This window comes from Mustelus asterias, chromosome 8 (assembly GCF_964213995.1).
Source record: "Mustelus asterias chromosome 8, sMusAst1.hap1.1, whole genome shotgun sequence".
Taxonomy (NCBI): Eukaryota; Metazoa; Chordata; class Chondrichthyes; order Carcharhiniformes; family Triakidae; genus Mustelus; species Mustelus asterias.
Genome location: NC_135808.1, coordinates 3,792,806 through 3,820,749, shown reverse-complemented (window position 1 = coordinate 3,820,749; position 27,944 = coordinate 3,792,806). Strand labels below are relative to the sequence as shown.

The 27,944-nt window shown below is 46.8% G+C and overlaps 1 protein-coding gene across 1 annotated transcript in view; it reads right to left on the bottom strand.

Annotated features, from left to right (window-relative positions):
* Positions 1 to 5,609: 5,609 nt before the first annotated feature.
* Positions 5,610 to 27,944, bottom strand: part of LOC144496749 (butyrophilin subfamily 1 member A1-like) — a 235,194-nt gene continuing 212,859 nt past the window's right edge. The window contains exon 10 of the transcript XR_013498421.1: positions 5,610 to 5,627. The gene's annotated coding sequence lies outside the window, so the exon portion shown is untranslated. The remainder of the gene's footprint in view (positions 5,628 to 27,944) is intronic.

Here is a 27,944-nt window from a genome sequence, read left to right as displayed (position 1 = left end):
ATCTGGAAGTTTTGAACAAGCAAAATATTTATTGTTAAAGTATAATACCATATATCAATAGATTTTAAATGCACAATATAAGCAGGTTAAAAGAGGATAAGTAACAAGGTGGCAGATGGAGGACAATCTGGGAAATTGTCAGGTTATTAAGTTTGATCATAAGAGTAGAAAAGTTTTTTAAAAGGCAGGAAACTTGTGATGTTGGTGCTCAGAGAGAGTTGGGCATAAGGAGCACAGAAAGTTAGTCTGCAGCTACAGCAGGAGATTAGGAAGGCGAATGGCATGTTGTAGAATCATTTATGGCACAGAAGAGCCCACTCTGCCCATTGAGTCAATACTGGCTCCCTACTGAACAATCCCATCAGTGCCATTCCTCCACTCGGTCCCCATAGCCCTGGAAGTTTATTTCCTTCCAGTGTCCATCCAGGTTCCTTCCAAAATTATTCATTGTCTCCACTTCCACCACAGCCATTGGCAGCAAGTTTCCGGATCATTAACTCTCGATGCTTAAGAAAGTTCTTCCTCCCCGTGCATCTCTTGCCAAAAAACATAAATCTGTGCCCTCTAGTTCTTGTGCTATCAGTGAACAGGAACTTTATCTCCCTTACCAAACCTGTCACCTTGCCCACCTCTTTCAAATCTCCTCACAAGCTTCTATGTGCCATTAACACCAGCTTTACTAATAAAAACATATGAATTAGGAGCAGGAGTAGGCCACTCAGCCCTTCAAGTCTGCTCCACCATTCAACAAATCGTGGCTCATCTGATTGTCAACTCAACTCCACATCCCTGCCTACCCCTCCCAATACCCTTTGACTCCCTTGTTAGTCAAGAAGATACCAAACTCTGCCTTAAAAATATTTATTGACCCAGCCTTCAGAGCTCCACAAGGAAGAGAATTCTACCAACTCACAACCCTCTGAGAGAACAAAATTTCTCATCTCCATCTTAAATGGGAGATACCTGATTTTCCAACTGTGACCCCTATTTCCAGTCTCTCCCACAAGGGGAAACATCCTATCAGCATCCACCTTATCAAGTCCGCTCAGGAACATTTTTCTTTCAATAAGATCGCCTCTCATTCTTCTGAACTCCTGCTCATATTTAATGTTCTTATGATCTTCTATCTGACCCAGACTGTAGCTGACCTGAAAGTGCTTGATGGACTGTGCTAAGGAAATTTTACTATATTTCTACTTCAAGTTGTTGCACTATGTAACTGAAACTATACCTGACACAAGAGTGCTTGGAGCTAAAGTTCAGAGTTTTCTCTCTTTGTCTTACCTCTACTTTATATGTTGATGGGGTTTTCGGAAGAAGTGTTTTGCATCTCGCTACTGTTAAAATGCCAGTGCTTCACTCTTTTACCTCCGTCTCTGTAGTTCCATATGGTTTTATTAGGGACCATAAAGTTGTTGCCAGAATAATGATGTGACAGTAGATATTTGGTCCAAGCGTGCTCCGCACTAACAACAAGTCAATTGTTCTGTTGCTGAAAAGAGAGACATGTTGCCAAAGCTTTTCATCTTGCACTCATCACGACAAATGCAAAATAGCAAATTTCAAACAATCACAACACTCACACTGCAGGAGAAAAAGATTGAGTGGTTGGCTGAGGCATTGCCATAGAGAAAGTAACAGGGAGCTCTAGGCTCTTCAAGCTCCTGAATAATTGAAAAAAGGTGCAAAGCCTGAACAAATTCCTTTTGTTTGCAGAGAATATGTTGTTGCATATGAATGTATGTTGCTTCAAGCAAGTATAAATGAGGCACATTACAAACTCGAATCAATAAGTCAAGTGCTGATGGTGCTGAGGTAAAACCAGCTCCACAGGTGAAGACGGATGGAGAGTAGTCAGTGAGTCCAGGAAAATCCTACACCAACCCTCATAAACATGGATCCGCCATCCAGCCAGACCCGTCCTCCAGAAATGGTGGGATTCCCATATGTGCTGCGCTCAGTGGGACAGGAGTGCAGAGATGATGTGTAAAGGCTGTTCCAATTCCAAGCACTGACCTCCCTTTACCTGATGTACACACAAAGACTGGAGAGAATTCAGTGAAAGGCTCCCACTGTATGAAACTGGGCTGTAGTTCAAACCTTGCTGATGTTGGAATGTCGGCAGGAAGGTTTGATTGCTGCAGATCAGAAAAAAAATCAAATGAAAATAGCAATTTGATTTGTCACCATTTTCAAAGTCTTTTCCCCTCCTGTTGCTACCCTGCTCCTTCCTTATCAACGCCAATTAAGGTTCAGCCCAGGGTATTCACAAGTATCTCAATCCAAGAGGCCACCGTTTGCCAGACTGGAATGAATAGAAACAGTGGCCACGATTCTCCCAAAGCGCTGAATAGGCGGGAAAGCTGTTCCAAATCCCGACTGTTTTCTCAGTTCAGCTTCTCACCCGAATCTCTGCACTCTGTGCACTGCAGACGTCACAATCGTGAATATCATTAAACGCTCGGGGGCGGGGCCTATTCACGCCAAAGAGCCTGAAATCGGTGGGATGAGTGGGAGCACATGGTTGGGAGATCACTGAAAAGACCTCCCAGCATCCAGATCATTGCCCTCAAACCCCCACAGACATCGCTGGTCCCCCCAACCCCCCACACACATCGCTGGTCCCCCCAACCCCCCACACACACATCGCTGGTCCCCCCAACCCCCCACACACACATCACTGGCCTCCACAACCCCCCACACACACATAACTGGTCCCCCCAACCCCCCACACATCGCTGGTCCCCCCAACCCCCCACACACACATCGCTGGTCCCCCCAACCCCCCACACACACATCACTGGCCTCCACAACCCCCCACACACACATCACTGGTCCCCCCAACCCCCCACACACATCGCTGGTCCCCCCAACCCCCCACACACACATCACTGGTCCCCCCAACCCCCCACACACATTGCTGGTCCCTCACAACCCCCCACACACACATCGCTGGTCCCCCCAACCCCCCACACACACATCGCTGGTCCCCCCAACCCCCCACACACACATCACTGGTCCCCCCAACCCCCCACACACATCGCTGGTCCCCCCAACCCCCCACACACACATCGCTGGTCCCCCCAACCCCCCACACACACATCACTGGTCCCCCCAACCCCCCACACACATTGCTGGTCCCTCACAACCCCCCACACACACATCGCTGGTCCCCCCAACCCCCCACACACACATCGCTGGTCCCCCCAACCCCCCACACACACATCGCTGGTCCCCCCAACCCCCCACACACACATCGCTGGTCCCCCCAACTCCCCACACACACATTGCTGGCCTCCACAACCCCCCACACACACATCGCTGGTCCCCCACAACCCCCACACACACATCACTGGTCCCCCCAACCCCCCACACACACATCGCTGGTCCCCCCAACCCCCCACACACACATCGCTGGTCCCCCACAACCCCCCACACACACATCGCTGGCCTCCACAACCCCCCACACACACATCGCTGGCCTCCACAACCTCCCACACACACATCGCTGGTCCCCCCAACCCCCCACACACACATCGCTGGTCCCCCCAACCCCCACACACACATCGCTGGTCCCCCCAACCCCCACACACACATCGCTGGTCCCCCACAACCCCCCACACACATCGCTGGTCCCCCCAACCCCCCACACACATCGCTGGTCCCCCCAACCCCCCACACACACATCGCTGGTCCCCCCAACCCCCCACACACACATCGCTGGTCCCCCCAACCCCCCACACACACATCGCTGGCCTCCACAACCCCCACACACACATCGCTGGTCCCCCACAACCCCCCACACACATCGCTGGTCCCCCCAACCCCCACACACACATCGCTGGTCTCCCACAACCCCCCACACACACATCGCTGGTCCCCCACAACCCCCCACACACACATCGCTGGTCCCCCCAACCCCCACACACACATCGCTGGTCCCCCACAACCCCCCACACACACATCGCTGGCCTCCACAACCCCCCACACACACATCGCTGGTCCCCCACAACCCCCCACACACATCGCTGGTCCCCCCAACCCCCCACACACATCGCTGGTCCCCCCAACCCCCCACACACACATCGCTGGTCCCCCCAACCCCCCACACACACATCGCTGGTCCCCCCAACCCCCCACACACACATCGCTGGCCTCCACAACCCCCACACACACATCGCTGGTCCCCCACAACCCCCTACACACATCGCTGGTCCCCCCAACCCCCTACACACACATCGCTGGTCTCCCACAACCCCCCACACACACATCGCTGGTCCCCCACAACCCCCCACACACACATCGCTGGCCTCCACAACCCCCCACACACACATCGCTGGTCCCCCCAACCCCCCACACACACATCACTGGTCCCCCCAACCCCCCACACACACATCGCTGGTCCCCCCAACCCCCCACACACACATCGCTGGTCCCCCCAACCCCCCACACACACATCGCTGGCCTCCACAACCCCCACACACACATCGCTGGTCCCCCCAACCCCCCACACACATCGCTGGTCCCCCCAACCCCCCACACACACATCGCTGGTCCCCCCAACCCCCCACACACACATCGCTGGTCCCCCCAACCCCCCACACACACATCGCTGGTCCCCCCAACCCCCCACACACATTGCTGGCCTCATTACTGGCCCCTAAAACCCACCCCACACACATTGCTGGCCTCATCGCTGCCCCCACAACCCCCCACACACATCGCCAGCCTCATCGCTGCCCCCACAACCCCCCACACACATCGCCAGCCTCATCGCTGCCCCCACAACCCCCCACACACATCGCCAGCCTCATCGCTGCCCACCCCTGTCTCTCGCCACACAGACATGGCTGCCCACTCACCTCATGCCCTCATGGATTTTCATTCCGAGCCAGAAACAGGCGGGTGTTCTGGAGATCTCTCACTCCCAGTCGCTGTGCAGTCTCCTGGCAGCTTCCTGCCGTGTGCCTGTTTTCATGAATGCTGATGATGCTGATTCCAAAGAGTGACGGCTTCCAGGCCAACAACAACGGCTAGTCCATCAGACTTGATGAAGGCAGACAGTGGAGTAATGGTAATGTCACTGGGCTAGTAATCCATATGCCCAGGCTAGTGATCTGGCATCCATCTTGATGCCTTTTTTTTGTTTTTTATGTTCTATGTTTGTCCCAAGGCAAATTCTCCCTCCCCCACAGGACCATCTGTCACTTCTTTAGGGTAATCATCTTCATGTGGCGGCTCAAGTGGCACCTGTCACTTGTTATTCAGTTTTGCTTTCATTGACCACTGACTGTTGTTCTCCTTTCTGCTATGTCTCATTTATGCCACTATTAGCATCTTCTTTAGTCTTTAACACTACCCTTAACACACCCCGTGTCTTGTGCCCATGGCAGCTTTGTCAATCTCTCCTTAGCTCTGATCTATCCTGAACTTCTATTCTTCCGCAGCTTCTCCAGCCCCCTCTCCAACTATATAATCCACCACATTCTACCCCTTTTCAAATCTGAAGATGTGTCTTACGGACTAGAAACATTAACTCTAATTCTCTCCCCATGAATGCTGCCAGGTCTGCTGGGTTTACCCAGCATTTTTTGTTTTCATTACATTCATCTCACTATCAGATCCTCCTTCAAATTCCTTTTCTTCAAGGACAATACTCCAGCTAAATTTTCTTCAGGAATCTCACCAATGGGCTCCAGAAACTCTGTGTAAAAAGACACAGGAAATATTGTAAAGACGTAATCCTCTTGTCCTCTGTTACATCCTGTTCATGTGTTGCTCCCTCATGTTCCCCCTCCCTCTGCCGTCCCCAATTGTCATTTTGAAAAACGCTTCAGTAAATCTCTAAGATTTCTAAAAAGAAACAAACAGAAATCTAGCTTCATGCGAGAGGAAATGCCTGTCCATTGTGCGAGTGAACACTGCAGTCGCTGTGTCCCTCAGACGTGGCTGCTCTAGGTACGAACTGAGAAGAGGAGGTGAAGGAGGAGAGCTTTGTTTTCTTGGAGAGCGAACAAAGCTGTTTGCAAACGTCATGCTCTGCTCTGTAAAGTCAGTGCCAAACTCCATGGGATCGCCTAGCTCTTTGTGGGATCTTGCTGTGCAGCCACATTTTCTATGGGGCAACAATAACTACACTATAAGAAAAGAAAGCATTTCATTGGCTGTAAAGCATGTTGGAACATATTGAACTGCTACATCAATGCAAATCCATCCTTTCTAATAGTGACTACATTCTCAATGAGATGAAATGTGAATGCCCAGTGTTAAACAGCTCCATTGTAAGATGCTCAAATTCTACAGTTGCCTCCATCCTTCCCCAACACCTCTCAGTTCAGTATCCAAGCGGTCATGACCCTGAAGTTACCTCGGTTCCACAAAGCTGTCAACATGCTGTCAGTTTCTGTTCTATTGACACCATCTCTATTTCACCCAAAATGGACCAGTGTGTTAGCAACAAAATATTGCATTTGTATAGTACCACCTATAGAAGGAAATCTAGAGATCTAATTGAGGTATATAAGATGCAAAAGAGGATTGACAGGGTAGACATAAAGCAGATGTTTCCCCTTGTTGGACATTCGAGAATGAGAGACCATAGTTTTAGACTAAGGAGTGGCAGATTTAAAATGGGAATGAGGAGGAATTACTTCACTCCAAAGAGTTTTGAATCTGTGGAATTCTCTACCCCAGAGTGTCGTGGACCTGGAACACTGAACAAATTTGAGGAGGTCGATAATTAATTAGTAGCGGGATGAAAGATGAAGGGAATTGGACAAGAAAGTGGAGATGAGGCCCAGATGAAATCAGCCTTGATGGTATTGAGTGGAAGAGCAGCCTCAAGGGGCTGAGTTGCCCACTCTGCTCCTAGTTCTTATGTTCTTTTGTTTTTTTATTACCTCAGGACATCTCAAAGTGTCCAATTAAGTACTTTTGAAGCGTAGTCACTGTCTCAATGTAACGTGGCAACCAGTTTACACACAGCAAGCTCCCACACACAGCAATGTGATAACCACCAGATAATCTGTTTTTTGTGATGTCGATTGAGGGATAAATATTGGCCAGGACATCATTGATAACTCCCCTGCTCTTCTTCGAATTAGTGCCCATAAGATCTTTTACATTCAAGGGATGTGGGCTTCGCTGGCAGGGCCAGCATTTATTACCCATAACTACTCTTGAGAAGGTGATGGTGAGTTGCATTCTTGAACTATTACAGTCCACCATGAAGGGCCTGAGATGTGATGGTCTCTGTCTTACCCACTCCCTCAGGCAGGCCATTCCATGTTCCATAACCCTTTGGGTAAAGAAATGTTTCCAAGCATCTTACTTGTGGTGACAATTTAAAATTTTAATGTCGTTTACCGGACAAAGTAGGTTATGTCTGTACTTGCCCTACATAAGAATGACTCCAACGGATTCTCTCTCTCTCTTCCTCTCTCCAATAACCCTGAATTTACCTCAGCTTATTTGTCTACTCTGCCTGAAAAGTTCCCAATTCCTTGAACACTCCCTGTGGTGAAGCATTCCACACTCCGCCATTCCAAAATGTCACGCACTACTCGAAATGTGGCCTAACCAATGTTTTAAACAAATTTATCACCATTTCTTTACACTGGTATGCTTGGTTACTATTTACAAAACCTAAGATGCTTTTGACCTTTGTTTTGATGAGGATTATCCTGCGCTTCCACTATTTGTATCTCTTGGTCTGCCTCGGCACAACATCAACAAAACAAACCTTTCACTGATAAAACCTCACAAACCCTTTCAGGGAAATATGTCAGAGAAATTTTGACACCCAAGCCACTTGAGGAGATAATAGAACAGGTGACCAAAAGCTTGATCAAAGAGGTAGGTTTTGTGGAGCATCATAAAGGGGAGAGAGAGAGAGGCTGGAGAGTGTGGAAGGAAATTTCTGGAACCTGGGTTTCAGGCAGCTGAAGACATGGCCACGAGTGGCAGAGTGAAGGAAATCAGGCCTGCAAAAAAACTCTAAATAAGGACGGTCACAACTCATGCGCTGATGTTGGTTTGACTTGGTGAACAGCATTCTTTCCTCTGAGTCAGAAGCTGATGGGTTCAAGTCCCATTCAAGATTCTTGAGATTGAACAAGAACAAACAAAGAACAAAGAACAATACAGCACAGGAACAGGCCCTTCGGCCCTCCAAGCCCGCGCCGCTCCCTGGTCCAGGATTGAATCCTGAATCCAGGATCCCCGCCCAATTTTCCAGCCTATCTACATACCAATATCCTATCCACCGAGCTGTCCCTCACAGCTACGATGCTTTGTTCATTACAACCTATTAACTCACCCCCACCCCCCCATTCCAGACCATGTGATCTCCAGGGAGAGGCGAAAACCCAGAGTGAAAAACCCCAGGGCCAATATGGGGAAAAAAAATCTGGGAAGTTCCTCTCCGACCCCTGAGGGGATCGAAACGAGTCCAGGAGATCACAATGGCCCCGATCGGAAAATGCTTCCCAACCCTAGTCATTTCCACTTCCACGAACACCATATGAATTCCCTGCCCCCGAGACAGGTTCCCAACTATCCGCAGTCTCGCTCTGTACTGGCACCAGCAAGATGATCATAGAATGAAGCCTTGAAACGAGAAACAAGGAACAATTAGCCCGCGCCGCTCCCTGGTCCAAACTAGACCACTCTTTTGTATCCCTCCATTCCCACTCCGTTCATATAGCTGTCTAGATAAGTCTTAAACGTTCCCAGTGTGTCCGCCTCCACCACCTTGCCCGGCAACACATTCCAGGCCCCCACGACCCTCTGTGTAAAATATGTCCTTCTGATATCTGTGTTAAACCTCCCCCCCTTCACCTTGAACCTATGACCCCTCGTGAACGTCATTGAGATGATATTCCCAGTGCAGTAATGAGGGAATGCTCCACTGTCAGAGGTACCATCTTTCAGGTGAGGTGTTAAAGTAGTGGTTGGTAACCGGCGGCCTGAGGGACCACATGCTGTCCATTTGCGTTCTGAGTACAGCCCAAGTGACATTTAGTTGACCATTGCCCATTTGCAGGGTTGCCACATTCCGTTGAATCCACACACGTAGCGGTAGCACAGTGGTTAGCACTGCTGCTTCACAGCTCCAGGGTCCCGGGTTCGATTCCCGGCTCGGGTCACTGTCTGTGTGGAGTTTGCACATTCTCCTCGTGTCTGCGTGGGTTTCCTCCGGGTGCTCCGGTTTCCTCCCACAGTCCAAAGATGTGCGGGTTAGGTTGATTGGCCAGGTTAAAAATTGCCCCTTAGAATCCTGAGATGTGTAGGTTAGAGGGATTAGCGGGTAAATATGTGGGGGTAGGGCCTGGGTGGGATTGTGGTCGGTGCAGACTCGATGGGCCGAATGGCCTCCTTCTGCACTGTCGGGTTTCTTCTGTGATTTCCTACTGATCTGACTAAATGAACAGCAAGTGAAATGAGCATGTGCTGATTGCTCACAACACTGACTGTGAGAGCTGTGCACTCCCTTAGCGTCCAACCATGTGTAAACATTTCTTTCATTTTTAATCATTTGGAGGTGATGACGGTTCCATTAATGTATAAATGATTAAGGATTTTCAACAACTCGTTATGAACAATTATGAACATTCAGCATGTATTAAAAATATTTAATCTTATTTGTGGGGTCATGGTTAGTGAACAAGGCCGATATCAATCTTGCGACCCATTGAGATGCAGGAGAGTGACTCATACGGCCCACTCACTAGCCTAGACTGCCCATCACTGCGTTAAAGTGTCTTGTGTACATGAAGGAGGCAGTAGCAAAGTGATGTTGCTGGGCTAATAATCCAGAAACCTGAACTAATGCGCTGGAGATGTAAGTTCAAATCCCACCTGGCTGAGAGAATTTAACTCAATTAATAAATCTGAAATAAGAAGCTAGCCTCAGTCATAATCACCAAGGCTGGAATTGTCCACCACTCTCGCAGTGGATTTGGCACCAGAAAACATGGTGTGTTGTTCAAAACTCCATTAACTTTGGGAGAACTGGAAAATCACACTGACAGGAGGGGCTGGAATATTACATCCCATGAAATAACTCAATTGTTATAATCGGTTCACTAATTTTCCCTTTAGGGATGGGAATCTTTAATCCTCACATGATTGGGTGTTTCCGATCCAGAGCAATATGGCTGACTCTTACCTGCCCTCAGAAATGGCCAAGACATTCAACCATATCAAACCACTACAGAAAAGCATTATGGGTGCATATCCACCACAGAGACAGCAGAGGTTCAAGAAGGCAGATCATCACCATCTCCTCAAGGACAATTAGCAATGGGCAACAAATTTTGGCCGTGGCAGTGATGGCCACACCCCACAAAAGAATAAAAACGAATCCCCCATGAGTATGATGGGGAGGCAATAGCTATTATTGCTAGACTATTAATCCTGAAAGTCAGCTAATGTTCTGGGGACTCAGGTCCAAATCCCGCCACGGCAGATGGTGGAATTTGAATTCATAAAAAATATCTGGAATTAAGAATCTACTGATGACCATGAAACCATTGTCGATTGTTGGAAAAAGCCATTTGGTTCATTAATGTCCTTTAGTGAAGGAAATCTGCCATCTTTACCTGGTCTGGCCTACATGTGACTCCAGGGCCACAGCAATGTGGTTGACTCTCAGCTTCCCTCAGGTAACTGGGGATGGGCAATAAATGCTGGCCAGCCAGCGACGCCCATGTCCCTCGAATGAATAAAACAAAGTGAAGAGTGGGACAGTTCTTCCTATTAACCTGCTGAAGTTTTTAAAAAGAGCGCAGATTGCCTGATCTCATTGCTGTTTTTGGGAGTTTGTTATGTATAAATTGGCTGCTGCTTTTATCATTACAACAGCCATGACAACAGTGAAACATGTCAGGTGACCGGTGGATGTGATAGGTACCAGAGGAATGCAGATTCCACTCTTCATTGACCTTTGATTTGCTGCAAGGAGAAAGTTTTTGAAAGCCTTCACTTGTTCATTCATCCTTCATAATCGTGGCACAAAGAGAAATAAACAGGATCCTATTTCAAGAAGCTGCTTCTATTGTGCCCTTTCTCAGTTTAGAACTTTCCGGATACACAACTCATGAAACAAGAAGGAGCTGGTATCTGATTCCTGTACCCAGCCTGCTGCGTTAGCCTAATGCCAACAGGAGGGGCAATGCACAAACTGAGGGCACCGGCAAGAGGCTACATCACCCACTATCTCAAAACGAAGAGAAGTGACGGGGGCAGGAAGACATGTCTGAGTCTGCAGGGAAAGGAGACTCGGAAAGACAACAGACTTATCACGATGCTGAAGGAATAAAAGGACACAAGAAATATGAGCCATTCAATATGATCATGGCTGATCTTGGGCTTCAACTCTAATTTCCCACCCATTCCCCATATCGCTTGATTCCCTTAGAAACCTGTCTATCCCAGCCTTAAATGTATTCAACACTTGAGCATCCACAAACCTCTGGGGGAGAGAATTCCAAAGCTTCCCAACCCTTTGAGTGACGGAATTTCTCCTCATTTCAATTAACCACTCAGCTCAGAGGAAAGTTTGGAAATATTTAGATACTTCATGAAAAAATAATACCTATTATTTCCAGCACAATAGCCATTCAGCCCAATTAGTCTATGCTGGTCGACTTGAGCTGCCTCCCACTCATCTTCAGCTAACTCAATCATTTGTCCCTCATGTGTTTATCCAGTTTCCTCTTAAATGTATGTATGATATTCACCTCAATTGTGGGAGTTAGTGAGTTCCATACTCTCACCACCGGTGAAAAAGTTTCTATGGGATTTATTTGTGATTATCTTATATTGATGATCTCTAGTCTGGTCTCCCCCACGAGTGCAAACATTTTCTCTATATCTACTCTGTCCAACCTTTCATTATTCTGAAGATCTGTGTCAGGTCACCCCTCAGTCTTCTGTTTTCTAGAGGAACATTCTCTAGCACTGTGGCTCCATGGGGAGAAGGGGGTGGAATTTTTCAGATGGTTACAGGGATTGCGGGGTGATGGGGATTTAGAGGTAGTGGAGCGGGAGGAACTTATACCAGAAAAGTTCATGAACCCTCATATCCTCACCGTTCATGAATTTTAAGTGTCACAGTACTGAGCGGCTGTCATTAACAGAGTCCTCCAGCCTACTCTTCCTCTACATGTGTGGCCCATGTGTGTGTGTCAACTGTAATGCAGTGGTTAGCATGCTCTTTCTTCAACTTCAGAAGGCTCAGAGTTCAAATCCCTCTGTCGAGCAATCAGGCTGACACTGCCAGTGCAGTAAAGGGAGTGTGAATACCATTGGAGGTGCTGTCTTTCAATGAGACATTAAACTGAGGCTCCATCTGTCTTCTAGGGTGCATTTAAAAGACCTCATGCCACTATTTTAAAGAGATGGGGAGTTGTCCCTCATATCCTGGCCAATATTTATCCCTCAACCAAAAGATATATATTATCTGGTTATTATCACATTACTGTTTGTGGGAACTTGCTGTGTGTAAAAAGGTTGCTTTGTTTCGTACATTACAATGCTTCTAAAGTATTGGAAAGGACGTCCTGAGATTGGGAAAGGTGCTACATAAATCTTTTCTTCTTTCCTTTTATTGCTCTAGGGCAGGATTTTTAGGGGAGTTGAACTAATAGTCGCTTTTTTTTTGTACTGACTGTACCGGTTGCTTCGCTCTGCACCACGCTTATAAGTGACCTTTTTCTATGTCACCTTAAGCACACATAATTCTTGCATCAACAAACTTCTTGGGAATGTTCTCCCCCACATTGAAAACATGTTTCTGTCCTCACAGTTGAACTTCTTCTATTGGACCCTGTTGCACTGGCTCCTGGGCTGTTTTACACGACAGCTTGTACTAACTCTTTGGTAGAGCTCTCTGTGGTAGTGTGGCGCTTTAAAGGGTCAGGGAGGGCGTTTCCCGAGGGCCACATGATCAGGCTAGATCCAATGGATGGTTATAGCAGGAAGCTGAGCCAATCGGCAAGAGGGCACATACCATGGGTCGAGGAAAGTCTCGCAGTTGGAGCCAGGGAGGCCAGCAGAATAGTCACATTGTAATTCATTCTGCATTGTTGTATATATTCTTATTATTGTTGCCAATAAAGCCTTCGTTGATTCAAGCCACATTGAGTCCCCCTCTATCTATCACATTAGAACAAGGCAAAACTTCAAAGTCATTGGGGATCGCAGTGTCCAGCTGGAGGGGAAGGCGACTTAAGCATCGAGAATACAAAAAAATAAGAAGCAGCAAAGCACACTTACTTAGTACAATGTCTTTAATTGGAAAAATTGAGCCATTCGACCCTGAAGTCGGCAACTGGGGACAGTATAGAGAAAGGCAGTGTTACTTTGTTTTTGCGAATTAAATAAAAACAGAAGAAAAGCAAATGCTTATTTTGTTTACACTCTGTGGCCCACAGACTCACAGTTTATTGAAAACATTAACATTGCTCGGCTCTCTGGGCATAAAGTCTTTTGACCAGATTGTGAAGCTGCTCAAAAATTGTTTTAACCCCCGTCCCTCAATCATTGAGATATAAATTTCAGTGGCAATCCCAGAGTCAGAGGAGACACTCTCAGGCTTTGTGGCAAGACCTAGTGGACTGGCAGGATCAGGCTTTGTGGCAAGACCTAGTGGACTGGCAGGATCAGGCTTTGTGGCAAGGCCTAGTGGACTGGCAGGATCAGGCTTTGTGGTAAGGCCTAGTGGATTGGCAGGATCAGGCTTTGTGGCAAGGCCTAGTGGACTGTCAGGATCAGGCTTTGTGGCAAGGCCTAGTGGATTGGCAGGATCAGGCTTTGTGGCAAGGCCTAGTGGACTGGCAGGATCAGGCTTTGTGGCAAGGCCTAGTGGATTGGCAGGATCAGGCTTTGTGGCAAGACCTAGTGGACTGGCAGGATCAGGCTTTGTGGCAAGACCTAGTGGACTGGCAGGATCAGGCTTTGTGGCAAGACCTAGTGGACTGGCAGGATCAGGCTTTGTGGCAAGGCCTAGTGGACTGGCAGGATCAGGCTTTGTGGCAAGGCCTAGTGGACTGGCAGGATCAGGCTTTGTGGCAAGGCCTAGTGGACTGGCAGGACAGTCAGCCCAGCATTGGGAGAAATGTTAAGGGTCAGAATGGTCTGTGGTATAAACAGTCTAATCATACAGAACAAGTTACTGGCTGAGATCAAAATTTCTTTAGAAAAAGCTGTGGAGTTGGTCCCGGTGACTGAATACACTGAGCAGGGTGTAACCGAGTTGCAAGGGTTGCTAGGCATGCCAACAAGGTAAATCGTTTGTGGTGGGAAATGGCTATCATGCAAAAGAGCCCAAGAACAGGTGCAACAGTGCCCAATAGAAGAAGTTCAACTGTGAGGACTGAAACATGTTTTCGACGTGGGGGAGAACACTCCCAAGAAGTTTGTTGATGCAAGAATTATGCGTGCTTAAGATGACATAGAGAAGGGTCACTTATAAGCGTGGTGCAGAGCGAAGCAACCGGTACAGTCAGTACAAAAAAAAGAAAGCGACTAATAGTTCAACTCCCTTTAAAAAAATTGGATGAGGAACCCGGCAAGGGATCCGGGTCATTCTCCCTAAACTGGACCCTAAACAGGTCCAGCTAAGCAAAGTGTCCCCTACAGGGATAACTGTAAATGGCAAAAACACTCAAAATGGAAGTTGATACAGGGATGGCGGCCTCAGTCACAGGGGAACAAGCTGTCACAGGGGAACAAGCAGTCACAGGGGAACAAGCAGTCTGTTATCTTCAAAAAGGGTTCCAACCATTAAGATTAAAAGAGTCAGGTGCCATTTTGAACACATGCAGGAAAGAGATAGAGAATCTGGTGAAATGGTGCGGTGACAATACTTTCTCCCTCAATGTCAGTAAAACGAGGAGATAGTCATTGGCTTTAGGAAGCGTTGTGAAGGACATGCCCCTGTCAATGGGAATGAAGTGAAAATGGTCAAGAGCTTCAAGTTTCTAGATGTTCAAATCACCAACAACCTGTCCTGGTCCCTCCATCCGGACGATATAGTTAAGAAAGCAATTTAGCATGTCCACTATGATTCTCACCAATTTTTACAGATGTACCATTGAAAGCATCCTTTCTGGATGTATATCACTGCTTGGTATGGCTCCTGCTCTGATCAAGACTGCAAGAAACGTAGCACAGTCCATTGTGCAAACCAGCCTTCCATCCACTGACTCTGTCGACACTCCCCACTGCCTCAGAAAAGCAGCCAGCATAATCAAGGACCCCACGCACCCCGGACATTCTCTCTTCCACTTTCTTCCGTCGGGAAAAAGATTCAAAAGTCTACGATCACGTACCAACCAACTCAAGGACAGCTTCTTCCCTGCTGCCATAAGACTTTTGAATGGACCTATCTTATATTAAGTTGATCTTTCTCTATACCCTAGCTATGACTGTAACACTACATTCTGCACCCTCTCCTTTCCTTCTCCTCTATGTATTCTATGAAGGGTATGCTTTGTCTGTACAGGGACAAAGAAATAGTACTTTTCTCTGTATACCAATACATGTGACAATAATAAATCAAATCAAATCAAATCAAATCAAAAGCCTATACTGGAGAGATACTGCAGACATTAGGTGCAGCAACAGTAACAGTGGCATGTTAGAACCAACAGTGAAGCTACCAGTCCTGTTAATCAAGGGGCACAGATCTTGTTTAATAGGTCGTGATTGGTAAAGCAAATACAGTTAAACTGGCTGGAAATATTGAACCTGAGGGATGGAGGTTTTCAGGAGTTGCTGTGTAAATATTCCGAGATATTCTGAGATGAATTAGGATGCATACAGGGAGATGAAGCTAAAATCTATCTGAAACGGGAGAAATATGCATTTCAATCAGAATAAGTTACTTACTTGGTGTTTAGGATTAATTCAAAAGGATTACATCCCTTGAAAGAAAAAGTAAAAACCATCGAGGAGGTCCCACAACCAAAAGACATATCAGAGCGGAGACCATTCCTGGGGATGGTAATCTATTGCGGCAGATTTTTAAAATCATCTTGGCCCCACTTCACCAACTGTTAAAAAAAATTAAAGATGGAAATGGGGAGAAGAACAAAATGAAGCCTTGATAAAAGTTAAACAGGCTTTGCTGTCATCTGCAAACCCTTAATAGTAAACCTGTGGTGCTTCACCGTATGGAGTGGGAGCTGTTTTGCCCCATTAGATGCCTGATGGATCAGAAAGGCCCATTGCCTTTGCTTCTAGAATGTTGTCAGATGCGGAGATGAAATGCTCCCAAATAGATCAGGAAAGATTGGCGGTCATCTACGCGGTCAAGAAGTTCCATCAGTATATTTATGGCCGATATTCTACAATAGTTTCAGACTACAAGCTATTGTTAAGTCCATTCAGGGAAGACGGTGCTGCCAATTGCCTCTGCAAGGTTGCCGAGATGGGCTATTTTGTTAGCAGTGTAAGTTATACCTTTCAACATCACCCTGGAACACAGATGTCACATGCAGACGTACTTAGCCAGCTGCCTTTGCCACAAACAGTAGCATCATCACCGGTTCTTCAAGAGATAATACTGGCACTACATCTGATAGGGAACTTGCCAGTCTCGGCTAGTAACATAAGGTTGTGGACAGAAAGGGACCCTGTATTGTCAAAAGTGAAAAAGATGGTCGTGCAAGGGTGACGATATGAGAAGTCAAGAGTTGCTAAAACCCTACCAAAGTAGAAGGACAGAAATAACCTGTGAAGACAGGTTAGAGTTACAGTCCCACCCCAGGGGTGCTGATTTCTGTTACAAGAACTGCACACCTCTCATCCAGATCAAAGTAAAATGAAGGTCCTAGCCAGGTATTATGAGTGGTGGCCAGGCATTGACAAGGAAATAGAAAAGATAGTTAGTCAATGCCCTAGTTGTGAAGCTCAACAGGCTTTACCACCGCATGTGCATTTACATCCATAGCAGTAGCCTGATAGACCATGGGCAAGAATACATATTAATTTTGCAGGTCGTTTATGGAATATATGCTTCTTATATAAGTCCAAGTGGTTAGATGTGCAGTTGATGAAGTCCACAACAGCCAAAGCCACCACTGACAAGTTAAGGAAGATGTTTGCTATTCATGGCATTCTAGAAATGGTTATGTTGCACAATGGCACATCATTCATGGCAGAAGAATTCCAAAATTTTCTCAAGTCCAATGGCATTCACTATGTGAGGTTGGCATCTTACCACCCAGTATCAAATGGGCTGGCAGAGTATGTGGTACAAGCATTCAAGTCATCAATAAAAACAAGTAAATAGGCTTTTCCTTTACATATAGCCAGTTTTTATTGTTTTATAACACCACCCCAAATGTCACACCAGCCGAGTTACTGATGGGGCACCATTTAAGAACACGACCAGACATGATGTTCCCAAGTTTGACAAGGATGGTGGAGACTAGGCAAACCTCTCAGAAGGAAAATCACAATTCAAGAATAAAAGAACAGAATGTTTAAAGTGGAGGATGCAGTCATGGTTAGAAATGTTGCGGAAGGTCCAGCATGAGTGGTTGGTAAATTTGTGGAGAGAACAGTATTGGTCTCCAATGTCATGGAGGTACAAGGCTGTTAGCTCAGGAAACATGTCGACCATCTAAGGAGAAGAGCAGTAATGGTCACAAGGGATCAACAGGTGATCCCTGCAGATAGTTTAAGGATTCCATGGCTGGTTACTGAGATTTCAGTGGAGAATGTGGGTTCGGAGCAACTGACGGTTGTGGAGAATGAGGAGCCAGAAGCTGTAGAAGAGCCACTAGATCCTGGATTAATTTTCGTCTGTCCTGTCTGGTCCTCCAAATCTCAAAGAGCCTATCGCCAAACTGATGCACTCTTATCCGAGCCCAGAAGTCTCCGGACCAATGAAACCTTTGATGAGTTTTCTAGTGCTATCCTTTTTATTTAAAGCCTATTGTGCCTTACTAATACTGTCCTTCAATAGGTACATTTTGAATTTTAGGGGGAAGAAGTGTTGTAGCATTGCCTTTTAAGGAAATAGTGGCGGGCGCTTCCCCAGGGCCACATGATTGGGCTGGATCCTATGGATTGTTATGACGGGAATCTGAGCCAATCAGTAGGATTGGCGCTTACAAATGGTCAAGGAACGTCTCGCAGTTGGAGCCAGGGAGCTGATAGAACAGTCGCATTGGAATTTAGTCTGACCTCGTTGAATATTATTCTCATTGTTGGCAATAAAGTTGATTCAAGTCACATCAAGTCATTAGACTCTCCCATCAGTCCCACTCGCCCCAACCTATTCCCTCTCTCGCCCTGTCATTTTCTTTTCCTCAAAGCTATTTTTCCAACTCCCTTTTAGAAGTTACCGTTGAATCTGTTTCCATCGTCCCTTCAGTGCTTCCCACATGACAAGAATTTGCATTTAAAAGAAATATTTTCCTCCTCTCCCCTCTGGTGCCTTTTGCCAATTGTCTCCGAGCTGTGTCCTCAGCTTCCTGCCAGTGGAAACAGTTTCTCTTCACTTATTCTGTCAAAGCCCCTCATGATTTTGAACATCTCGATCAGATAAACCTGGCAAAAACCAGTCTAGTCTCCTGACATTGACTGATCACTGATCTCAGTCAGGCAGACAAGGAGGTCTGGTCAAGTAAATGTCTCCCTGGTGCCGGACGCGAGGGCGTTTTCCTCAGACAGGGCTGGAACGCTGTTCTTTGGGAGGTGAGGAGGAATTTTACTTAACAGCAAACATTTATCCGTAAGTATGGTAAACTCTCCTGTTCCCCTCCATTGCCACAAGCTCGATTAGATAATGTCTCCACTGAAGCCCATCCGTCACCGCCTTCTCGCTGGCACAAGGTTGCTCTGTTGACACGCCGTCAGCAGGTATTTGTTTGCTAGAATGAGTAAATATTTTAAAGCTGGACCTCATAAACAAAATAGCAAACAACCGCAAAGACACTAGCTGCACAGAGACACTCAGACAGGGAAAACGTGAATGACGGAGAGCAAGTGAGTGAGGGGAACCGTGAGTTGGAGAATCTGAGAAAATGTGTACCTGAGGGATAAGGTGTGTGTGGAAAAGAAAGGGTGAGTGAGAAAGAGAAATGTGAGAGAGGAGACAGAGGGAGTGAAATGGGATAAAAAAGAGGTGCCTGAGAGAGACAGGAAGAACATGAGAGAAAAATCAAGAGTGGGAGTAAGAAAGAAATGGTATGATCGACAAAGAGAGTGAGGGAATAGAAGAGGCGAGGGAGAGAGTAGGAGAAAGGGAGATAGTGTGTGTGTAAGACAGAGCATGAGAAAGAGAAAGGAATACAGAGAAAGAGAGAAAGAGAATGAGAGCATGAGAGAGAAACTGAGATATGGAGCAAGAGACTGAGAAAAAGTTAGAGAGAGCATGAGAGAGAAAAAGGAAAAGGGTGGCATTTTCAAGAGAAAGAAAGCACGAGGGTAAAAGAGATGCATCAAAAACCGAGAATGAGGTAGTTATAGAGAAAGAGAAAGGGCATGGGAGAGGGAGAGGGAGAAAGGGCGAGGGAGAGGGAGAGGGAGAAAGGGCGTGGGAGAGGGAGAAAGGGTGTGGGAGAGGGAGAGGGAGAAAGGGTGTGGGAGAGGGAGAGGGAGAAAGGGCGTGAGAGAGGGAGAGGGAGAAAGGGTGTGGGAGAGGGAGAGGGAGAAAGGGTGTGGGAGAGGGAGAGGGAGAAAGGGCGTGAGAGAGGGAGAGGGAGAAAGGGCGTGGGAGAGGGAGAAAGGGTGTGGGAGAGGGAGAAAGGGTGTGGGAGAGGGAGAGGGAGAAAGGGTGTGGGAGAGGGAGAAAGGGCGTGGGAGAGGGAGAGGGAGAAAGGGTGTGGGAGAGGGAGAAAGGGTGTGAGAGAGGGAGAAAGGGTGTGGGAGAGGGAGAGGGAGAAAGGGTGTGGGAGAGGGAGAGGGAGAAAGGGCGTGGGAGTGGGAGAGGGAGAAAGGGTGTGGGAGAGGGAGAGGGAGAAAGGGCGTGAGACGGGGATAGAGAGAAAGGAAGAAAGTCACATGAGTGGAGAAGAGGCTAATATGTAGAATGAAAGAGAATGAATGTGTGTGGGGGTGGTTAAGTTGTGTGTCTGTGACTGACTGTACATGTGCATGAATGTGTGAATGAGTGTGACTGTGTGTGTATGGGTGTGTGTGTGTGTATGGGTGTGTGTGTGTGTGTGTGTGTATGGGTGTGTGTGTGTGTGAATGAATGTGTTTGTATGTGCATGTGTGTGAATGATTGTGTATGCATGTGTGCATATAATGTGTGTGCATAAATGAATGTGTATGTGCATGTGAATGACCATGTCTAAGTGTGAGTGTGTGTGTGTGTGTGTGTGTGTGTGTGTGTGTAAAGGTGGTAGAGGTTTCGAACACTCTTCCACAAATGGCAGTCGATGCTAGATCAGTTTCTATCTTTAAATCTGAGATAGATAAATTATTGTTAAGCAAAGGTATTAAGGGATATGGGCCAAATAGAGTTAGGTCACAGATCAGCCATGATCTTATTAAATGGCAGAACAGGCTCAATTGGCTGAATGGCCCACTTCTGTTCCCGTGTGTGTTGTGTGTGTGTATTTGTGCGTGTGTGTGTGAGTGGCTGTGTGTGAGACAGTGTGTGTGAGTGGGTTTGTATGTATGTGTGAGTGTGTATGATTGTGTGTGAATTATTCTGTATGAGCATGAATGTGTGATTGTGTGTGTGCGAGAGAGAAAGCGAGAGAGAGAGAGAGAGAGAGAAGGAAAAAGGGAGCACACTGAGTTCCTGGGATTATTTTGTTAAGCACATGTTTATAACCCAGGACATGTTGAAGTAAATTATCGGCTGTGGTTCATAGCTTTTGGCCAAGTGTCCAATTCTGGGCAGCACTGTAACAAGTGAGTTTTTATTTAAACAAATGCATCTCTTGCCTATGGCTCTGAGTCTGAGGTTGAGTTCTACTCTTTACCCGGGCTGTATTCTATTCCCTCTCCTGTTTCACACCATCTACACTACCTCAGTTTTCTCTCCCTACCCATTTATCATTCTTTCCCTGTTTATATCACAAGGTATTTTATAAAGAGGCAGGTAAACTAACTCCAAACACAAGGGATTTCTGATAGAATGAGCACTGACTTTCCTGACACACTGACTGTATGGCTCTGTTATGCAGTTATACTTCAGTTATGAGAATAGATTGGAGAGGATGGGATCGTTCTCCTTGGAGAGAAGGCTAAGAGGAGATTCAATTGAGATGTTCAAAATCATGAGGGGGCTGGACAGAGTAGAGAGGGAGAAACTGCTCCCGCTTGTGAAAGGAACAAGAACGAGAGGGCACAAATTTAAAGTGATTTGCAAAAGAAGCAAATGTGATGTGAGAAAAAAACTTGGGATAGAATTTTCCAGCCATTCACGTCAGTTCCACTGGTTCCATTACAGAGAACGGAGATTTAACTGAGTGCTAAATCCTCCGTCATTGCTTGCAGCGGCGGCAGGTGTAAATGGCCGGAACATTCCGGCCCTTTTCACACAACAGGTGGAATAGATGCAGAGCTACAGGGGAAAAGGCAAGAGAAAGGCACTAAGTCATCATGCTCATTTGGACAGCAGATGCAGACATGATGGACTGAATGGCCTCCTTCTGCACCATAACAATTCTGTGATTCTGTGTAAGGAACTAGACCTGTCTCTGAATGGTGCCCAAACAAAACTCATATCGACCCAGATTTGGTCAGACAAAAAATTCCACATCCCATAATTATAGAATCAAAGGACATTTACAGCACAGAAAGAGGCCATCTAGCCCATTGTGTCTGTGCTGGAAAATTGGTAGGTGGAAGCTTGTTTGGTATGTGCTGAAGAAGGCAGGAAAGTAGATGTAGTAAGTAGACGTAGGAAAGTAGACGTAGTAAGTAGACGTAGACGTAAGTAGACGTAGTCAGCCATGATCTTATTAAATGGTGGAGCAAGGTTGAAGGGCTGAATGCCTTACTCCTGTTCCTATTTCTAATGGTCTTCTGGTCTTATGCTGAGCACTTCCCATACCTTGTCAGCTAGCTCTCTCAAAAGGCCATCATTAATCTGAAGATCCAACACCAGGTCAACTCTGGATAAAAGCAAATTACTGCAGATGCTGGAATCTGAAAGCAAAAGAGAAAATGCTGGAAAATCTCAGCAGGTCTGGCAGCATCTGAAAGAAGAGAAAAGAGCTGACGTTTCAAGTCCAGATGACCCTTAGTCAAAGCTCCTTGTCAAAGTTGCTTTGACAAAGGGTCATTTGGACTCAAAACATCAGCTCTTTACTCTCCTTACAGATGCTGCCAGACCTGCTGAGATTTTCCAGCATTTTCTCTTTTGGTACCAGGTCAACTCTGCCAGTTCAGCCTTTGACAAACCACAGCAGCAAGTGTTTGACAACAAAGGTCTCCGTAAGTCAATAATAATCCAAGTGTACGGAGCAGTTGTTGTCACCACACCACAGATGCCATGAGACCTGGACTGTATATCAGCGACACACAGGAGCACTGGAGAAATTCTATCACCAATCCTCAGGATTTAATAGGAGGAGTGTTGAAGAAATGCTGGTGTTCTTTATGAAGTCAGCTCCACAAGCATTTGGACAAAACTCCTGCAAAAATCAACTTTGACGGACCAGACACAGTGTCCGGATATGAAAAGCATCTCCCCTGCCAAGTCCTGTTTTCTCAACTCTCAAATGGCCAATGTTCCTGCAAGAACAATGATCCTCTCCTTGAAGCACGGCAGCATTAACATTACTGGCTGGGAAAATCTTGCTTCTGATCGTTCAGAATAGTTTATCCATCAGAATGCAATGATGAGGCAGAGCGGCAGCAGCGAGGGAAAGAAAATCCTGCTCTCTGGATCCCACCACCTTGTGGGACATACTGCCCATGTGACCTGAGATCTGTAGACTGAGGATCGGCCTATTCAGACACATGAAGACCCATGGCAGAAACTCCTGACCCTGAGTAGACATGACCCTCGAATCGAGATACAGCTGATGATGACAGCGCTGTATATATGCGCATATTTACAAAATTACTATATATATTTCTAGCACAGAAATAGGCCACTCAGCCCACTTGGTCCCTGATAGTGTTTGGGCTCCCTACGAGCATACTCCTACTAACCCTATACCCTTCCATTCCTTTCTCCTTCGTGTTTATCTAGCTTTCTCTTGGTAAATTTGGTGTATTTGGTGTATTAAATGAATCCTTTTCCTCATCTAACCCTCCTTTATTAGTACTGCTCTATAATCCAACCAATCAAACACATCCATCATCCAAATATTTTGTGATTACTATTGTTAGATGATTCCTAGTGAGTGACAATCAGATAAATTTAATTTGATCTAAGCTGACCAATAACATTGCAAAAACACAACACTCCCAGTTATGAATCACATGACTAATTTTGGACAATGTCCTACCTAGAATATGAGGTAAGAGCTACACAATAGCCATTGACCAACACCCTTCTAGAAAGTGGGGCAGTCACATGATCACAATTGAGCAATGTCCTTCCCAGAAAGTGAAGTCATAGTCACATGATTGCTGTTCACCAATGCCATTATAGAAAGTGATGTCACAACCAGGTCTGGTTACTGTTGGCCAATATCCTTATTGGAGAACTAAGGGCAGTCAAGTGATCAATATTGTGTTGCCTCAGGATCGAGGGACATGTTTTCAGGAATTAATAAAAATTGAGCATTGTTTCCCTCCTCACCCACATTTACCAGCAGTGTCGGTGCATCTGGTTAAAATGTAACTTTATTCCACAAGTGTATAAATAGCTCCAAAGAGTTCACATACTTAAAGAGCCCTTGAATGGGATTTCCACTTTGGGGTAGGATATACCAGAAAACTCCACAGCCCCATTCAGCGCTTTACAAAGCTCAGGATAATTATCAGCTGGAGAGGATGCTGTATTTCCTGATACATTTTCCCAGTGCTCTCTGGATAACGCTGCAGCAGGAAGTTACTTAACCTGACATTCTGGTATGACACCACACAGTAACCGACAGTCAATATGTGCCAGTGTCCCAGTCACTCTCCACAATTCCCACTTGACCGTTCAATTTTCAAATTCCTCCATGGCCTCTCTCCTCTCACCTCAAACCTGTTAATCCTCCACGATTTCTCCGCTCCATCCAATTCTGGTGTCTTGCAACTCCCCATTTTTAATTGTTCTACTGCTGGCGGCCAGGTCTTCTGCTGCCTTGACCCGAGCTTGTGGGATAAAATTGGAAAATTCAGGAAATACGCGGCAGGCCAGGCAGCATCTGTGGAGAGAGAAAAACACAGGGCGGAATTCTCCCAAAAAAATTCTAAGTGTTGAATTTGTGTGAAAACTGGAGTAATTCACACTTTTTTTCAGTGGGAGTTCACACTAGGATCTCCCACACTCTGTGCACTGCAGAAGCCAACAACGTGAATACCATTAGGTTTCAGGGAGTGGGGCTTATTCCCCCTGGAGAGTCTGAAACCAGTGGCCCGGAGCTGTCAGCCTCCTGTTTGCTGGTCAGCTCGGTCACTGGCCAGCACAGGAACCTGGAATGCAGCCCGCCAACCACCCCATTGCCCGATCGCACCCCCCCCACCCCGACCATTCCCAGGCAGGCATCGACTACCCGCCCCCCCATCCTGATCTCAAGCGCCCCCTCCCAAACAGTCCTCCCACCTCCCCCAGCAGTGTCGATCACCACCCTCCCCCCACCGCAGTGCAGACCCATCTCCCAGCAGAACCCACCACCAGCCCCCCCACCCGCCACCTCCCCCGGCTGACCCCCCAGCCCCACCCCGATCGCTGGCCTTCCTCCTGCCCCCATCGATCCCAATGCAGTGTGGCAGCGGGACCCCCCCCATCCCCACCAATCGCCCCTCGGGCCTGCCCCCTTTGGATCCCACTCTCTCGGCCCAGCCCCAATAGGCCCTGCCCCCTTGGCACTGCCCCATGCCTGACGGGTTGCCAAGGTGCCCCCTGGGTATGGACACTTTGCCCCTTGTGCAATGCCGGGAGGCCCAGGCTGGGGGGCATCGTGCCCAGGGGGCACAAACGCCGGCGAGCCCCCTTGCCCCTCTTCACTCCAGCAGGGTCATCCCGCTAGTTCCCTGAAAGTGGGGAGCTAGCGTAATCCCTGCTGGAGTGAAACAGTCTGGCGGGGTGGGAGAGACGAGTGGGCCCGGAGAATTCAGTCCCAGGCCCGCTCATCACATCTAAATTACATTCAAGTGAAGATGTAAAGTACTTACCTGTCTTCCCACTGGTTTCCAGTGCGGATCTGATTGTGCTGGAAATCCAGCGCTGGGAGATGCACTCGCCGCGGGAACGTATGCGCAAATCCTGCGCATACCTGTCCGCGAGAGTCTCCCATTCCACAGCGCTAGAAAACTAGCGTGGCGGTGTGGGAGAATCGCCCCCACACTCTGTGATCCTTAATTCTTCTGTTTTTATTTCAGCTTTCCAGCATCCTCAGCTTGTGCTTTTGCCTAAATTCTGGAATCTCTTCCCTAACCCTCTCCAGCCTCTTCGTCCCGCTTTCCTCCTTTACAATGCTCCTCAAAATCTACTGATCGAGCTTTTGTTCACCCGCCCTCATATCTCCTGAGGGGGTCTAATTTTGTTTGATAATCATATGAACATACAAATTAGGAGCCCTTCAAGCCTGCTCTACCATTCAATAAGATCATGGCTGATTCGACTGTAACGTCTTGTCCACCCCCGATAATCTTCCACCCCATTGTTTATCAAGAAGCTATCCAACTCTGCCTTAAAAATATTCAAATATTCTGCCTCCACCACCTTTTGAGGAAGAGAGTTTCAAAGATTCACTACCCACTGAGCGAATAAACTCCTCACTTTGATATATTTTGTCATCTTAAAGGATCTGCATAAATGCTGTAATTGTAAATGTATCAGTTGAGAGTTTGATATCATTCGGAAAAGACCATTGAGATAAAATTTCCAGGTGAGACCTGGCTCTGTGTGGAGATGACCAATTGAAGCTGCGCTACCCTCAAGAACCCTGACAAGCCAGCAGCAAAAATCAAAACCAACCAGGGTTTCTGCTCCTCACAGCTATCCAGCAGCCCCTCTTTAAACATGAGCAGATAAGATTGAGGTTCGTGCTGATATCAGGCTGATTGAGTCTCGCCCAACTTTTTGACAAAAAAAAAGTCAAGGGCAATCTGGTGCCAAGACCAGAGAGCAACAGAGGTTGGCATCTCTCTCTCCCTCTCGGAACTGTGGCACCAATGTGAGTCACCAGCCTACGAGAAAGGAGACTGAAGGCTGCCATGAGGGGGGCAGAGCAGTTGGCGACTCTTGGGCAGTGCATATCAAGGCTGTTCCACACTTGACTTGTTCTGAGACACCATGCCCCACCCGTTCCATTTGGGGAACAGACTGAAAGCACAGCAATGCAAATCTAATGCTAACCCACACAGGCCTATATTGAGTAAAATAAAAGCCTCCGCACACCTCAGGGAAGGCAGGTTGCTCCATCTAACCCAACAAAGTTGTATGTGTCTGAGAGAGAGTTATTATTGGGCTGCTTGTGGAAGGGTGCCAGCTACAGCAACCTCACAGCCAGGGCACAGGGCAGCAAGAGAGATGGAGAGAGAGAGAAAGAGAGGGCAGGAGGATCAAGAGAGCAAAGCAGAAGAAAAATATGATATATTATTACCTTGTTGAGACTACATGGCTCTTTCTTAGCTGCTTGAATGGTAGACTGGGGCCTGTATATGAGCAGCAAACCCCAAGCTGTAAATAATCGGGTCTCTATCAGATCTTAAAAGGCAATATCCTGCATTCTTGGCCTCCAGATTTGTTTACTTTCCTTGCCTTTAAATAATATAAAGTAAACACAACATTTTAATGAAAAGGAGCTTGGGTCAGAGAAATGCTTTCATCCAACAGGCCTAACAAGGCCTTCTTTATTGTGATCAATAGCACAGGGTGAAGGGAGAAAGCAGGGAGGCTCCAACACACTCATAACTTTATATATAGATCCAAAAGAGGATGGGACAGATTGGAACCACCAACTACATTTCTCCATATAGAGAACTGGCGCAGAGAAATGGGATTAAAGTTTGACTTTCTAGTCTAAAAGAACCTTTTACATTCTTGTATTTATATCCTTTCCTCCTATTTTAGTCAACACCACCCCCATCCCTCCTCTTTCATGATGAACAGTTCATTGTCTTATACTCTACTACCTAGAGAGGCAGAGTGCAATGATCATGGAGTTGTTGGCCAATTGCAATCATTGGCTATCAATTCTTTAAGTTGCTTCACACTGTTCACTTTTTCAATGATAGGCATTACCTACCAAACTGATCCTTGACAGTACCCATGGCATCCTGATCCCAAGCCATCTCCAGAAATGCTGATCCTAGGCCAGATACAGAAATCCTGATCAAAGGCCCTATACAGGCATCCTGATCCCAGGTCATATCCAAGAATCCTGATCTCAGGCTGTGTCCAGGTATCCTGATCCAGACCCAATCCAGGGATCTGGAAACCAAGGCACGCACTGACCAAAAATTCTGATCCCAGCCATATCCAGGCATCCTGAACCCAGGCTGGTTCCAGAAATCCCAATCCCAGGCCAGATCCAGAAACCTGATTCCAGGCTGTATCTAGGAATTCTGATCCTATAATCCTGATCCTATAATCCTGATCCTAGGCTACAGCCCCCTAAACAAACTGATCTTTCATCATTTAAAATATTCCAGTGGTGAATACATTTTTGGATAACAAGGGAATTAAGGAATACGTGGTAGTGTGGGAGGCTGGACTTGAGAATCAGTTGTGATCTTACTGATCTTACTGAATGGTGAAGAATACTTAAAGGATCAAATGGCCCACTTCAGTTCCTATTTCTTATGTTCTTATCTTAGGCCATACCCTAGCAACCTGACCCTAGGCCATAGTATACAGT